Below are 17,867 nucleotides of genomic sequence, written 5' to 3'. Positions count from 1 at the left end.
TCTACTTTGATTTTAAATCTATTGTTTTAATCATGTTTTTAATTTCTATTCTCCTTTGCTTTTCTTGCGACTCTATATTCTCATTTGTAAAGCACTGTGAATGACAGCAGTGTATAAAACGTGCTATATAAATAAACCTGCCTTGCCTTGCCTGATATTGGCCTGATACCTATTACCAGATCGGTGAAAATCTTACTTAAAGGAGGACTCTGGTCAAAATGAAGTACAGCTGTGGTAAACAGGCTTATTTGCTACTTACAGAGGTGTAATAGTTTCTAAAGTGAGATTTTCCTGGTTTAAAGACTAAAAAAACTACCTTCTGATGATGTTTCCCGAAGGTGAAATCAAATTTTGAAAGACTACACGTGCTTTAGGGTAGATACGTGGGGGGCAGACTGTTTGAATTATTTTCTCTAGCGGGCTTTTGATGCCCATTTGAAGTTAGCATTCTTCTTCTTCTTCTTCTTCTTATTATTATCATTATTATTATTAACCCCAGCTTGCACAGCAGATGTACTTATTTATAGCACAAAATGCTATTTTAAGACAGGTACACCCCTGAACTGAAACTAACAATTTTTTCAATAACTGATTAATCTTTCTTAGATATTATTAGATTCTATCAATGCAACGTTGTTTCTTTTTTTCTGATTTTTTTCCAAAATTTCTCCCCAATCCCACCCACTAGTTAGGACTCCCCCAATCACATGATGCCATCAGCTCTAGGAGGGTGAAGGCTAGCACAGGCTTCCTCCGAGACCTGCGAAGCACCACCGCATCTTTTTGAAATGCTGCTAATGCAACGTCATTGGACAGTTGAATGCGCTCAGAGGAGAACACTAATCGCCAGTTCGTCAGCTAACAGATGCCTGTGCTGGCTAGCCTCGTGCTGAGTGATGGGGGGAGATATGGACCCCTATGCATTCTGTTGGGTATTGCAGTCTGTCAGAAAGACTGCGTTTCACACGAACATTTTAGAGCACTTTTGTTTTTAAGTACATGATGCAGCAAATTACTTCTGTCTTTTTATTCTGACTAATTACTGGTAAATTCACTGGAGACCTAATTCACTCTGTAATTTTTTGCCACTGCTGACAAAAACAGTTCATTCCTTGGTGGCAAGTTATTCTTAGAACTTTTAAAGCAATGCCGACTGCTTAAGCTTCTTTGCGAAGAAAGCCCATGACAGAGGTCTTCAATTCTGGACCTTGAATCCAGTTTCCAGTCCTGGATTTTTAAACACTGGCATTTCATTAAACTACTGTATGAACTATGATTATTACAGCTTGTTCAGCTCAGGATACAAATGTCAAACTTCAGCACAAAAAGAAAGGAAAAAATTCCTCGACATTAATGCCAATTTCTACTAGCGCCTCTATGGGATTCTAGTAGTATGTCAGCGCTAAGCTAACAGCGATTCATATTAACAGTTTTTGGCCTTTCTAAATTAAATGTGTAAACATATCAACGTGTAAACATATTCACCTTCTTACAGTTTTACAGTGACTCCTTCAGTAAAGAGCCCTGGCACAGAGTTACTGCCGCTGTTTTCCATTCATAACAACTAACTGAAACCTGCTCGGACTACGACTTGTGTTCACAGTCAGTGATGTATCTAGAACTTCACAGTGACATTTTTTTCTCACGAAATTGGTCCCACCTATTGTAAATCAAATCTTGATTGGTTGATTCCAATGTCACATTCTAATGATATGGTACTTAATCTAACAAGTAAGACCTTCAGTTCAGCTCATAACCAACAGGAGAGATCACTGTATCTACTTAGACATTACAGAGAAAAAATCCTGTTTGGATAAGTTCCCTTCTGGAACGTGACTGTTACTACTTCTAAAAACAATACAATAAATCAGTAAGACTGCTGTTCTTACACAGTTTGCAGCAATTTTTACCCTTCTGCCTACTTTCCCTCTCGGAACAGCCTCAGGTCCTGCACTGCCCCTTCGCCGCAGGGGGGCTGGTAATGATGACAGCCTGCAGGAGTGAGTTACATCCCCACAGCTGCTGCTGCTCAGGCCCCGGTCCAGCACAGTGCATACAGACTTACGCACATCCATGCACTGAGAACACGTGACTCGTGTACAGAATGGGGTCATACACAGTGCTGAATGCATTAATTGAAGCCAATCAGTGAGCTGTCAACACAGGGCAAGCTATTAAAATCGCAGCCGTGCTGGAGAGGAGTATTTCAGAAGGTTGAAGGGTTACGGTCGCACTCAAATTAGAATCAATGCACCTCCTTCTCTCCGCACACTCATTTCATTAGCCCAGTTAAGCCTTAAAGGGGTCACATCATAGAAAACCGAATGTTTCATACTGTTTTTGAAATGGAAGTAAACATTGTTAAAGTGCCCCTGTTCTGCATTTGTCTTGTTTATTTTTTTCATTGAGTTCCACTCATAACACTTCTCTGGTTTTATGTGCAAAAAATGGTCATAATTCATTTTTACATGACTATTTTCCAACTTTTATCACTTAGAATTAAACAGACTGTTTTGTTTGTTACTGTGCCTCTAAGGCTGATGTATGTTAATGAGCTTTGTTCTGACTGGCTGTGCCTCATTCAAAAAGCCCTCTGAGGTGAAATGCTACGACTTCTACATGAATGGGCAGAACTAAACTGCTAAGCTGAAAAGGTGGGTATATGTAAATGAGCTGGTTCTTGTGACATCACAAAAACAATAAATGAAAAATTTTTAGCCCCTTCAAAATTTCCAAAAACCCAGACTATACAGTCCATATATCACAGCTAAGCTGCAAAATAGCCCAATTTAAATTCATCATAGTGTGATGTCACAGCATTCGGTCCATTTACATACGACCACCCTTTCAGCCTAGAGCAGCGTAGCCCCACCCACTCAGGTCGAAGTGATTTGGAGTGTCGTTCCTGCAGACAGTCTGTAGCAAAGTTATAGGATGGAAGATGTTGGAAAATCAATTAAACCGCTGTTCCGAGCTGTCAGGAAGCAAGTGAATCATTGCAGCCTTCTAAAAGATCCGCATATCCAAAAGTAGCAGCTGAAGTTTACTTTTCTGGCATCCCTGAGGATTTCACTTCCAAATTAACAGTCTGTTCTGTACATTTCAGCCCAGCTTTTAATATAAGGGACAATAAAAGGCAGCCAATCAGAGCAGAGTACATTCACACATATGAGTCTTACAGACACAGCAACGATAACTGCCTGTTTAAACCTTATCATGTAAAATGAAATCCGAACATTCTTGACGCATAAAACCACGGATCTCAGGGTAAAAATACAATGCAAGAAAAGTGCAGAGTATAGTTCCTCTGAAGGGGAATTCCACCAATGTTTCAAAATTGTCGTATGATTCAACTGCTGAGATGTTAAAGTGATGTGAAACTCACTTTCTGTGCACTGCAGAACCTTGTGGACTTTTCTTTGCAGTGGTGGTAACAGGAACAAAGAGTTGTGATGCCAAATATTTCTGTGAGCTTGTAGAGGTATTATATGCTTTGGATATTTTCAGACATTTCTAGCAGGACCACTGTGAAATTTATGACATGATAAGTTTCTTTACAATGGAGCATTTTACAGCAAACCACTCTGAGCGAGTCTTAACCATTATTATTATACATCTTAACCATTTATTTATGTAGAAATTTTGAAAAATCAGTGGAATTCCCCTTTATGCCTGTTTCTTTTAAGCCACAGCATGGAGATGCACAAGCAGTCACTAAGTGGACTCCCTACTGACTTCTTTGCGATTTTATTTGTGTCCGAGCGTACACTTCCTTGACATTATGAGCGTACAGGATAAGAGCGGACCACAGGGGTCCTAAACTTCAGAGGGTCTTGTGGTAACCAGAGAGCATCGGTGACAGTGTAATGAGGACTGATGACACTGCTGAGGAAGGAAAACACTATGCAGCAGGGAGTCCAGCTGACCCAATCCCAGTGGGCCTCCAGTGGGGATGAAGCCTTAGGAGTGGGCAGTATGATGATATGCTATTGTTATCATGATAAATTATATCATGATGTACTTTATTGAGTATAACACAGGTATAATCATTACTTCATGAACACTAAGTATCATAAAAATATTTAGATCAATTATAGAAGCTGTAAACAACAACCAGTATAGTGACTGCAAAAAACGGCATAATAACAAGCATTAAGACATAAATTCTTAATTTATATTTATGAGCTGTTTGTTTGTTCTTTGTGTTCCTGTTTGACAATTTGCCTTCACAAATGTTGATATAAAAAATCTTTAGTCTACAGTACAATTTTTAATTTAGCCTTCACAATAAAAGTGCCACAACTTTGACGCCACAGAAGAACCCACATTTGGTCCCCTTAAAACAGTTATGCTCAGACTGGTCCACAAGGACCCCCAGATGGCCCACATTTTGCTCCATCCTAAGTCCTAACACAAAGGGACGGAGTATGAACTAGAGGTCTGCACAGGACTTTTTTCAGGCCTGCTCCCGCAGAAAATCAGAATCATTTGTCCCGCTCCCGCCCGCAACCGAAAAGTTTTATCCCGCTCCCTCCCGCGCAGTCCCGCCAAGGCGAACTGACATCCAATATCTGACACGGTCTGTTCACAAATACATTATTCTCTGCTGAAATAACACGGCAGTCATGGTCATCAGGCTCACTGTGAAGTAACCTCATCAAACACCATTTATTCCCAGTAAATACACAGCAGGAATTAAACCACAGAGCGGTTAATTTTGGGGTTTTGCTGAGCTCGGCAGCTGTGGTCGACGGACTAGAGGCTCCGCCATCTCTGGATTCTGACTTCATTCATTTTAGTTGTTTTACAGTCGTCTTTTTATATTGTTTATATACATGATTTGGTGATCGTTCTACTTTATTTAGGCTATTCATTAATTTGCAGTAATCCATGGGAGTGCAGACCTCTTCTAGAGACCACCTAGGGGTCTTTGAGGACCAGTTTGAGAACCATTACTCTAAAGAGCCTCAGTAGAAGTGAATGACTTTTATGATCAAAGAATATCAACATAATGTAAAGGTTCAACACCAATTCCTACAGGTTCCAACCCAAATCTAACACACCTCAATCAGCTAATCAAGGACTTCAGACAGCGATATTTATATATATTAAGTGGGGTCAATTAAGGTTGGAGTTAAGGTCTGCAGGAGGAGGGTTGGTGACCACTGTGCTAAAACTGTATATCCAATCAAAGAACCTCACAGAAATCCAAGAAAAACTACATAACATGATACATAATGCCTATAATGAAAAAGTCTTCAAGTATCATGATGCTATATTTTTCCCATATCACCCATCCCTACCTTCTCCCGGTTCCTGCGTGGGAAATTCTCCTTCCAGCCAGTCTCTCATTCTAGCTTAATGCCAGGTCAATCACAGATTAAAACGTCCTAATTAAAAATCCACCCAGACCTCCTTGAAAAAGCAAGTCCAATGCAACTTTGGGGGAGTTTAACAGGGATTAAAGTGCTGCTCATGGAAGAGATCCAAGCTTATCTGGAAAGCTGAAAGGGGGCCGCTGGCACAGAGGGCTGTTACTTTGCTCAATGTGGCGACGTTACTGTAAACGCTTTGGCTTTGTTGGGCAGGAGGACGGCAGCTGACTGGTCTGTCGGTTAGATTTAATTGCACAGAAAACATTTGTTGATGGTCTTTCAGCCAAAGCAGATGTAGATTCTCCTGCTCTGCTGACATGTTTTCCATTAAGCACCGATTAATAGCTTTATCTAATAACTTGGCAGGAAACGGGCAGCTATGAGCAGGAGAGGAGAGATAAGGAGATAAAAATGGTCAATAATTCATATGGAAAGTGGATCATAGCGAGTCTCTCTGGTCTGGTCATGTCGTTTCTGTTACATTCGCCCGCAGTGTTAGAAAACAGAACCCAGAGAGACAGAACAACAGCTGAATCTCACTGAAACAGCACCACAGTACTGCCTGCCACGGTCATATGAGAGAGAGAGAGAGAGAGAGAGAGAGACACTACACTCTTAAAACAATGGTTCTTCAAGGGTTCTTTAGAACCATGAACACTCAAAGAACCCTATGCATAATTAAAGGGTTCTTTACATGGTGAGAACGTTCTCCAGATTGATTGAGAACGTAATGTGGATGGTTCTATATAGCACCAAAATGAGTTCATCTATTGTTACAATGTCAAGCTTGTAACAGTGGAAGAACCCTTTCTGGTGCTATACAGAACCCTTTTCACAAAGGTGCTATTTAGGACCATCTACAGCACATTCCGGGCACCCCTGATGTAAACTGCAGCCTATCCCAGGGGTCACTGGGCGGAACGCAAGATACACCTTGGACAGGCCACCAGTCCATTGCAGGGCAGACAGACAGACAGACATATACATTCACACACACACACACACACACACCCGATGTAGTATGTCCAGTTGGCCTGACTGCATGTCTCTGGACTGTGGGAGGAAACCAGAGTACCTGCAGGAAACCCACGCAGACACAGGGAGAACATGCAAACTCTACACAGAAAGGACCCAGCCCAGCCAAGGAACCGAACCCAGGCTCTTCTTACTGTGAGGTGACAGCGCTACCCAACGCGCCACCCAGGAGGTGTTTATTCATCATAATAACAGTAAAAGTAATACAAAAGTAATAAAACACTATATATGGACATACATCCATACATACAAGGTTTATACAATATATAGTTTTTATGTATAAATTCTAGTACTATGTTCTATGTTCATGAACATTCCTACAGTGAGGTCCAAAAGTCTGAGACCTGTTAGCGAAAACACTTTCATTTTGCTTCCTTTCTAAATTCATAGAAATCTTTACATTACAAATTCTATAATGAGCATAACAGTTTAAATGAAAAGTAGAATCACTGAAGTAAACATGAATTTTAGCATTTCTCAGTATTTGGTATGTAAACCTTTTTTCTTTAGAGACATTGTGATTTGAGCAGACTGCAGTTTGTGTAAAGTGTGAGCAGATCAAACACTCATGAGAGTCGTCTGAACATGCGCTTCACTGGCAGAGATAAAAAAAAAAAGAAAACCTTTTTCTACAAAGGCCTGAACACGGTCAGTGTCACAAATTTGCTTGAACAGTGACCTAGGAATAGTGCAGAATCTTTAAGATTTCTTCTTTATTTTACATATTTTACATTATTCTACATATCATAACCTTTTTTGTTTTAAAATTTTCAAAATGTGAAAATGCTTTGTTGTTCATTTCCATGTTTAAATAAAAAATCCCTTATCTTCAGTGTGGGGTCTCAGACACTGTACATTCAACTCTTCCTACAGTATTTCTTAAATAATTATTTCAGTCATCCATTTAATTTCATTTGCCTGTCCATCTGTCCATTCCTGCATCCATCAAGTGGACAGCAGCTCAGAAAGCCCCACAATAACACTATATCAGGACTGTGGTGTGTATTTTCTTTCCCCTCACAATGACGTTGTGTCCGTTATCACTGTGACTGTGTGACCAGAACAGAAAGCTGAAAGCTGCACACAATTCCTGAGAGATCAAAAATCCCTCAGCTCCACCTTCGCGATTGTAAGGGGTTTGGTCCCCTAGGAGGGACACGCCTCCGCCTCTCACGCCAGCCTTCATTTCTTTCAAAACGTTACGTGATACTCCACCTCAGCAGAGTCAAAACTCCAAAACAAGTGCGTTTCAACTCAACGTCTGGTCTCTCGTGTAAACTGGAACAATGAATAATTAAAAAGCAGCTCGGTGTAACTATTGTGCAGGTAAAGCGAAGGCCGGGTTCAGTAAGTGACGACACAGACCTGCTGCACATTCATCTCAGTTTGAATATGCTGAAAAGGTTATTAGCACAGCTGGGAGAGAGATGAAGAGGAGAAAATAGGAGGAGAAAAAGAGTGGAGGAACTGAGAAAACATGCACACACGCACAAAGGATAACATTCATTCCTTTCCTAAAGCCCCCCCACACCCTGCCCCATTTCTCTCTCAACCGTGGCCTCCCTTCTTCCCCTCTCCTGCCCTGCGGTCACTGTGTTTGTGGCTTTTTGGATCAGCCGGTGTTCAGACGCAGCACCAAACACTGCAACGCCACACACGTCAGGGTTAAGGCTGGGCTTTAACGATACGTTTCAGGGCTACAGCAGATATTTGATCAAATTCGATAATTAAAATACTATGAAATACAGTTCGGATAACAAACTTTTACCTGTTTTGTGAAAGTATGAACTTCAGAGCATCGGTTTTATCATCACTGTTTCAATATGCATATCGCTATGGCAATAATTTGAGCACAGTCCTAATCAGCATCTGCTCCGAGAGAGAGAGAGAGAGAGAGAGAGAGAGAGAGAGAGAGAGAGAGATAGATAGAGAGATAGAGAGACATAGATAGAGAGACATAGATAGAGAGATAGATAGAGAGAGAGAGAGAGACAGAGATAGAGAGAGAGGAAGAGAGAGAGAGATAGATAGATAGATAGAGATAGACAGAGAGAGAGAGAGAGAGAGAGAGAGAGAGAGAGTGAGAGAGTGAGAGAGAGAGTGTAAGAGAGTGAGAGAGTGAGTGAGTGAGTGAGAGGGAGAGAGAGAGAGAGAGGGAGAGGGAGAGGGAGAGAGAGGGAGAGAGAGAGAGAGAGAGAGAGAGAGGGGTCCTTAAAGTAGGAAAAATGAAAAAAATGCATGAGCAGCTCGTCTATTTTGGGAAAGAGTGACAGGACGGGTGGCAGTTCTAGAAAATGCTTCTTTAGTACAGAAAATGAACCATGAATCCTCACAGAACCCTTTGCATGACTAAAGGGTTCTTTGCATGGTGAAAAGGTTCTTCAGATTGATGGAGAATGTGTTGTAGATGGTTCTATATAGAACCTTTTTGAAAAGGGTTCTATTTAGCACTAAAAAAAGCTCTTCTATTCTTACGATGTCAAGCTTGCAACAACGGTAGAACCCTTTCTGGTTCTATGTAGAACCATCTACAGCACATTCTCCATCAATCTGAAGATTGTTTTCACAATACAAAGAACGCTTTAATGATGCCAAGGGTTCTGTGAGTGTTCACGGGTCTATATAGAACCATTTTCTTTACTAAAGAACCCTTGAAGAACCCATCTTTTTAAAGTGTGTATGAAACATATTCAGACAGATCTTCTGATCTTCTGAAACAGCTTTAATAATGTTCATTAAAAAGCTTTGCCAATAGGGCTGCAAAACAAAAGAATAAAAATAATAAATAAATACATTTTTGTCCATTACTTATGTGCATTAATCAACTAATAACTGACGAAATAAGTAAATATGAAGCGGAACTGAGGTACTGTTTACCAAGAGCTAAAATATCTTCATGGGGAAAAAAAGAAATTGCCCTTTGTTTGAGTCCAACTAGTAAATAATAAGCAACAGCTAAAAGTAATTCTAGTTCTAGAAAATGCTGCCAAAACAAAAAGATACAGTTAAGATGTTCACCTCTAAGTCAGGGGTGTCAAACTCATTTTAGGTAAAGAGACACGTACAGTCTTTATCAAGTGGGCCATATTTTTAAAGAAAAAGTCAGAACGCCTTTAATCCATCAACAACTCCGCATTAATCAATGTGTTTATTTATTTGGGTTTATTTCCATCATTTATCTGAACGGTATATTCTGACTGAACAAAATGACCAAATATCACATGAGTCAGACTAAAGTTAGTGCCACAGGCCAGACAGAGAGTCTGGTGCTTCTCACTGCATAACGTGTCAAAGAACCGCCTACCTTGTCCGGAAGAGGCCTTTTGACTGACACGCGAAAACAAACAATCACAGCTCGCTGCTTATTCGCAGCGTGTAGGAGGAGAGGAGACACGAAACGCACCCACTGGGCATGAACGTCCAAGATAGACTGGCCACACAGTCAGAGCTGAGCTGAGCTGAACAAAGCTGTCCTCTAGTGATGTTTGACGAGTGCAGTCAGATTCCACTGTTAATATCAGAAACACAGTCTTAATACAATTTCCAGCAGTGAACTGAACATACAGCTCTGACAAGACGGCTAATGCTAAGGTACCATGACTTCAAGCGACCAAAGAAAAATTATGATAACCTCTGAATTATCTTAATTTAATGTTATTTCAACGTATTATTGTCCTTTTGTTCATAATAAGCATAAAAAAAATCTCTGTAGTTTGCTGATGTCTCGGTAGCTAGATAGCTAAATGTCCCGCTCCACCTTAAATGCTGCATCAGTTACATTCTGGCACCTCAGGCATCAGAACTGCTGCACCATTTAAGGTGGAACGGGATAATTCGAACAAGAAGCTGGTGAACAGCTGATTTCAGATTCATATTACTGAAGAATTAGAGGTGGGTGATAATAAATAATTGCCCCCCTCTTTGAAGGCATATGATTCCCTAAATGTAACTAAAGCCCAGCAGTGAGGAGCTGAACTTTACCCTCCTCTGCTGTCACTGCAGACTGGCAGGGTCGCCTACAGAGCAGCGCTAGTAGTGTTAATGAAGTGATGCTCTTTTTGATTTGAGGGTCCCATTTCAGAGGGAAGATTTCAACCACCACCCCTTGTAACTCAGTTCCAAGGGGCAAGGAGACACTCAAAAACAAGGGGTAGGGGTAAAAATGAGAAATGGGACTGGGCCCAAACAGAAATATCTGCAGCATTTCAGTCATATCCTACATTTTGCAGTGAAGAGCTCATGAGTGATAACCGTTTAATTCAGTTGAGGTTGTAAACAAACCGCTGTAGCTCGCTGGCTACCTGGATAGCATTAAATTATAATTTTGAGCAAATAGCCAGGTTTGCACAAAAATCAAAGAGATAATAAAAGCCTTTTGAAGCACTTCATCATTATTCATCATTACAAGGTCAACCAACCCCTTCACAGTGTGCCAGCTGGTTGACTAACTGTGGTTCATTCCACTGATGACCGTTCCATTGAGCACTTCGGGTCATCTCGACTCTAAATGTTTGTGCGGTGCATCCTGGGCTTATTTTTTCATCACATTGTCCAGTGCATGCAGCTGTTCACTACTGCTGACCAGAATTTAAGTGGAAAAACAAAAACCTGTCCAAATGATGGAAATGGATGTGTGGATAGCCAATCAGAATGCAACCGATTGGTTGTGTGATTGGTTGAGCCTCGTCACTCTTAATTTTGTAAACGGTCAATTTTCGTCCACAAGATGATTCCCATTTAGAACATGGATTCATCTGGCAGGCCAAACAAGAGCCATAACTGGGCCGGACGCGACCCGCAGGCTGTATGTGTGATTGGCCTTTCTTTGAACTGACCCCCCTGCTGCTGCTGCTGCATAAACTCAAACTATTTAATTACCCACTGCTCCACCTGTTTTTCCTGTTTTGTATTCTACTATTTTATTCTAATGCTGTTTGCTACCGGTGTCGACCAGAGGAGGATGGGTTCCCCTTCTGAGTATTGGTTCCTCTCAGGTTTCTTCCTCGTGCTCAGAGGGGGTTTTTCCTCGCCACTGTCGCCATTGGCGACGCTCATGGGGGCTCAGACCCAGATTTTTGGTAAAGCTGCTTTGTGACAACACCTGTTGTAAAAAGCGCTGTATGAATAAACTTTGACTTGACTCTTAGACAATCGCAAATTTGAGCTATTTCAGAAGTCAGTGCTACTTTAGAGATCACCTGTTTTAGCCTTGTAAGGTTAAAAGAGTTTCTGTAGAGTTTTACAGGCACAAACACTTGTACTGTCAACATAAATGAACCATTTCCTCGGCTGTCAGACGTTTGCACAGTAAGACTTGTGCTAATAATAACGACCCCTTATTGTATCTTGCTTACTCTGAGTTGTACCGATATGACTGCCAGCCACAGGCAGTTCATTAGTGTCACTGTAGTCAGCAGGAGCATCAGCAGTGCTTCAGAGTGACAGACGCACTACAGCTGCACATTTCTCTCCTTTAAGCGTTTGGTGTAACAAGCATTAAAGTATTAAAGTGTTCATCCCGGGTTGACCGACTGCAGCAGTGTAGGCCTGCGGAGTGATCAGTAACAGTGCTGTATGAGAGGAACAGCAGTGGGACTCTACCAGCGCCGGATAGGGGTGAATTATTCATACGCCGCACCGCCCACAGGCTGTACATGCTCCGGAGTGTGTGTACGTGTGATCCAATGACTTATTTGCACTCTCTCCGCCTCGTATGATCAGCGTGACTTTCTGTTCCTGTCTGCAAATGATGTGTCTGACCGGGGGACTGCCAGCATATTAAAGAGAGAGGTCTAATGCAGTCGATCAGCCAAGACCACACTTCACAATCAATAAACAAACGATTAATAAATAAACATTACCGCTGCCCTCTAAATATATATATATATATCTCGCTGTTGTTGGAAGAAAACCTTGTATCTTCATTTTTGTCGTTTTTCGGTTTTTGACATAATTTGAAAATGCCTGTTGCCCTTTACATTGTATGTAAATTTCATGATGAATGGACCAAAGGAAATGACCCAAAATGACTTGTAAAAATGTCTGGTTCCATTCACTTGCATTAAAAGTAAAGTAGGTTTTTTCCTTTTCCTGTAAAGTTACCATTTTGGAGATACAAGGTTTTCTTCTGACAACAGCGATATATATATATATATACACATACAAACACACACACAGTGTAACATTAAATAAATAATATTATAAATAACATTACATTATTATAAACAACATTATTTATACAACCAGGAATGTTTGTCCAGAGCTAATTTGTGCTAAAATGGTTCTGAGCTGGGTAGCTTAGCTTGTAGGTTCTAATCTATATGACATACTGTCATCAGTAAAAACAGACAACAGTATGTCACATAGCTAAAAACAGCTCAACAACATTACAGCAGCATCAATCAACTGGACATCCACGAGATGTTTAACTTCTAAAAATGCACATCCAAACTTTAGACTTGTACTTTCTGTATCGTCAGGTTCGCGTCCGCACTTGCAATGTTTTTCCGTTTGTTTTGATGTCAACAAATAACAAAAACATGCCAAAAATGTAAAGGATGTTTTTTCTTCCCACAAAACAAGATTGTACACAACAAACTTTTTCAAATCCAAATCATAATAAAGTCTCTCCTCTTCTAAATACAAACACAAATTTATATGCTTGTTTTAAAGAGTGAGAAATAATCAATATAAAATTACAGCATATCGTCAGCAATAACCGTGACTTCCATGAGTTCTTCCACGACTTCTACTGCTGCCCTGCACAAAAAGTATCACAAAGAGCAGCTCTGAATTAGGCTACGCTCCAAATAAAACAACTACTGTTCTCCATGACACAAAGAGCTGAATTGGGATAGGTTCCTGATGAAATAAGCAGCTCCTGTTCGCTCCGTCACAGAGAGCAGCTCCCTTTGTCATCCCTCCAGCACGAACAGCATTTCCACAGGGAGTAACATGAGCCGGCAAAGAGTCATTTACCCCAGCGCAGATCCTCGCAGAGCAGCCACGCACTTCAAAGCATCCCTAAAGCCTTACGTTTACAGCAGTCAGCAGCCCTGCGAGAGCCGCGCAGTAACCACAGCACCCCCCACCCTCGCTCGGGCACGGCCAGATGGACGGAGCAGGAAGAGGAGAGCGGAGGGAGCGCTGGGTGGCCTCGGCCCGAGCTGTCTGCACAAACTTGCTAACTGCAGCTCCTGCTAACAATTACAGCCGAAAACAGAGACGCCGCGCTGCACAGACCTACTGCTGGAGGAGCACAGCGGACAGTTAGGCAGTAAAGTACAAGAGGGAGGATGTTACCGAGTGATTTACCGCTTTACGCTTTTTTGGCCGAGTAAAGAAAGAAGGAAAATCAAGAAACAACAAACATCGTTTCAAATGTTTAAATAAACAGAAATATTTGTATACAGTTGTAGGCAAAAGTTTGGGCACTCACAGCCAAATTACATATTGTATTGGTATTGGAAGTAAAAACAAGTAAACACAACCAGACTACTTTTTAATGAAATAACTTAAAAATAGAAACAAAAAAATCTAAAATAGTAATTCATGCATGTGAAAATGTTTGGATACCCTCCCAGATGTAAAGTCTCCAAACTTTTTTAACTCATTAGGCCTGGTTAGGCAGATCACATATGGTTATTAGGAATTGTCAGCTGATTCCAGAGTGTCTACAAACATTGTGCCAACAATCGACAACCATGGGCTCCCTTAGCCGCTGGCTAAGGATCAGAAAACGAAGCTACCGATGCCCATAAAGCAGAGGCTACACAAATGATATCAAAGCACTTCCAATGTCCAAAACGCACAAAGAAATGGCAGTCAAGGGGAACTGAAAAGTCAAGGCAGAATCTGAAAGACCAGCTAACTCTCAAATAGAACTGATTTTGTGGCCAGAAAGGCAAAGCAAAATCCCCACATCACAGCAAAGCAGGGTTGCTCAATCCTGGTCCTGGAGATCTACCACCCTGGAGAGTTCAGATCCAACACACCTGGCTTATATAGTCAGATGCCCCTGAACATCTTGATTACCTGGGTCAGCTGTGTTAGATTAGGATTGGATCTAAACTCTGCAGGGTGGTAGATCTTCAGGACCAGGATTGGGCACCTCAGCAGCAAAGGAACTACTGGATTTAGGTTCAACTGACACTGGAGCAGTGGCGCACCCTTCTACCACGCCTGAAGCATGCAACATCTAGAAATCCAGAGGCATTCTGAAAACAAGTGCTGTGGACTGATGAGGTATTTGGGCACAATCACTAAAGGGGCGCTTGGAGAAAAAAGAGCAGCATTTGATGATAAGAACACCTTGCCAGCTGTTAAGCACTGAGTAGCAAGGCAGCCAGTGGTACAGGAAACATTACACAGGTTGATAGAAGAATGGATTCCATTAAATGCCAGCAAACACTGGAAGCAAATCTAACACAGTCCGTCAAGAAACTTAAGCTAAAAAGAGGCTGGCTTCTACAACAGGACAATGATCCTAAACATACCTCAAAATCCACCATGAACTACTTTGAAAACAACAAGCTGAAGCTTGTTTGGACTGGCCTTTACAGTCCACTGACCATGAGAAATAATTATGATAAAACTGCTTGCTTTTGTTAGCACCAGCAATAACTTTAAACAGATACCAAGGAATTTTCATCATGCTGAACAAGCAATGTTAGTTCATTTAACATGACAGCTGCAATTTCTGTCTGAATAATATTCATAAATGAACCACATTTCCATGTCTTGGTGGCCTGGACCAGTTCTTATGACTATAAAGTAATATGGCATGATATAACGTACTCCACATGAAGGGCTCGTCTCTGAAATTTAATAATACCATGATGGAAAAAGTTCTATACTTCAGTGAAAGCACTTATTGATGTTCTGGTATTCACTCATTCGTTTGTTGTTTGTTCCCATGCCAGAAGCCAGAAACTTACAAAGGCAAATATTGACTGCGAGCAGCAGACTTCCAACTGTCTGTGTGCAGAGCGAGCACTCAGAGCGAAGCTCCATCAGCGCTGAGACGCAGCCTGCAGCTGACAACAGAACGCATTAGAGAGTCATTAACTGATGGTGTAATGCAGCGACTTCTCCGTCTTCTCTGTCTTGGCGGGCAGGCTGGAACGCTCTGCTGGGTTAAAAACCTTAATCTAGACTCTGTTACTGCAAAGCCCAGAGCGACCCAGCATTCAACCGCAAACACAAACTACAGCTCTCGACAGAAATCAGTATCAAAGGCTCATTCTGGAGAGAACATTGCACAACAGTCACACGTAGGAATGACATCAGACCGACCCGACCCTATCAGATCTGCTGGTGCTCTGGGTCAGTGTGTTCTGGGCTTATGAGATTCGGCACAGTTGTGTTTTATTTTTGTACTAAACTTTTTCTCAATAATCAACATTTCACACTGACATCAGGCATGTGGCAGTGTTCTGTGATATGAAAAGCACATTGTAACTTTAACATGGACACCTTCAAATACTGTCACTGCATTTCAGTCAAATAAATACAGTCAATGTATTTTAGTCAAACAAATACTGTCACTGCATTTTAGTCAAACAAATACAGTCACTGTATTTTAGTCAAACAAATACAGTCACTGTATTTTAGTCAAACAAATACAGTCACTGCATTTCAGTCAAACAAATACAGTCACTGTATTTTAGTCAAACAAATACAGTCACTGCATTTTAGTCAAACAAATACAGTCACTGTATTTTAGTCAAACAAATACAGTCACTGTATTTTAGTCAAACAAATACAGTCACTGCATTTCAGTCAAATAAATACAGTCATTGTATTTTAGTCAAACAAATACTGTCACTGCATTTTAGTCAAACAAATACAGTCACTGTATTTTAGTCAAACAAATACAGTCACTGTATTTTAGTCAAATACCATCACTGCAATTTAATCAAACAAATACCGTCACTGTATTTTAGTCAAACAAGTACAGTCACTGCATTTTTGTCAAACAAATATCATCACTGTATTTTAGTCAAACATTTTAGTCAAATACCATCACTGTATTTTAGTCAAACAAATACCGTCACTGTATTTTAGTCACTGTATTTTAGTCAAATACAGTCACTACATTTTAGTCAAACTGGGGAGTTTCACCACAGATTCTTTTAGATATGCATATCAGCTCTGCTTTCACAAACTCCCAGTTTGCTGTCAGGGTCCCTCCTCTAAATGGAGCTTGTATATAATCACGAACTACGCATCCACACATTTAGGTTTAACTGACACTAGAGCAGTGGCGCACCCTTCTACAACGCCTGAAGCATGCAACGTCTAGAAGGCATTCTGAAAACAAGTGCTGTGGACTGATGAGGTATTTGAGTACAATCACTAAAAGGGCGCTTGGAGAAAAAAGAGCAGCATTTGATGATAAGAACACCTTGCCAGCTGTTAAGCACTGAGTAGCAAGGCAGCCAGTGGTACAGGAAACATGACATAGGTTGATAGAAGAATGGATTCCACTAAATACCGGCAAACACTGGAAGCAAATCTAACACAGTCCATCAAGAAACTTAAGCTAAAAAGAGGCTGGCTTCTACAACAGGACAATGATCCTAAACATACCTCAAAATCCGCCATGAACTACTTTGAAAACAACAGCACGACAGAAGGAGGAGCAGTCAGAGAACTTTCTGCATCAAAAAGGTGAAAACGCACGCGCCACCCAGCTTGAAGAAGGAAAAGAGACCCCCATGACTGCGACTGGTCCACATGGCATCATGTGGTTGCCTGCATCACTGCACAGAGTGGGCCTGCAGTGGTGCAGAGTGTCAGTAAGATGTACAACAAAAACTTTAAGTATACTTACGACAGCGTGTTGAGTGGCAGTTTCATTTAGTTCTTGTTTTGCTGGAAGGACACTGCTGGCTTTAGTCGTTCCTCTCTCTGTGTCTCTCTCTGCCTGTCAAAAATCAGAGAAACCCATTTTAAAGAGCACAATTTAAATTCTATTAGCAGTAACTGCAAGTATTTCAATTGGACAACAACAGATAAAAATTTGGCAACAATGAAAGAAAATGTCAAAAAAATGTAGCACTGAGAAAGTGTGCCCATGATTTAGCTGTAAAGCCGATGATTCAGAGCAAGGAAAGGTGTAAACGCTGCCATAAAGAGGGCTACAAATTTTTCTCATTCATGAAACAGTCGTAGCTAAATAGGACAAAGAGTGAGCAGCCAGTAAATCTACTGAGGCATTTACAAATGCAGCACCTAACATGTGCCACTTATTTACTTATTCAACAACTCAACACTTATTTCCTGCATTACGATCACGCCGGAACAGTAATTAAAGAGGAATTCCACAGATTTTTCATTCAGAGTCATTCAGAGTGGTTTGGTGTGAAATGCTCCGTTCTGGAGAAACTTACTGCGTCAGAACTGTTCACAGTGGTGGTGACAGGAACCAGAATCAGAAGAGTTTAATGCCTCTAA

The 17,867-nt window shown here is 41.1% G+C and overlaps 1 protein-coding gene across 2 annotated transcripts in view; it reads right to left on the bottom strand.

Moving 5' to 3' along the window:
- The window catches only part of sipa1l3 (signal-induced proliferation-associated 1 like 3), a 160,783-nt gene that overhangs the window by 103,693 nt on the left and 39,223 nt on the right, over positions 1-17,867 (bottom strand). For both annotated transcript variants that reach the window (XM_036584863.1, XM_036584864.1), the window contains exon 2: positions 17,245-17,337. The gene's annotated coding sequence lies outside the window, so the exon portion shown is untranslated. The remainder of the gene's footprint in view (positions 1-17,244; positions 17,338-17,867) is intronic.

The sequence above is a fragment of the Colossoma macropomum genome, unplaced genomic scaffold, assembly GCF_904425465.1.
Source record: "Colossoma macropomum unplaced genomic scaffold, Colossoma_macropomum, whole genome shotgun sequence".
In the NCBI taxonomy this organism is placed as follows: Eukaryota; Metazoa; Chordata; class Actinopteri; order Characiformes; family Serrasalmidae; genus Colossoma; species Colossoma macropomum.
This window is presented reverse-complemented; position numbering and strand designations above follow the sequence as displayed.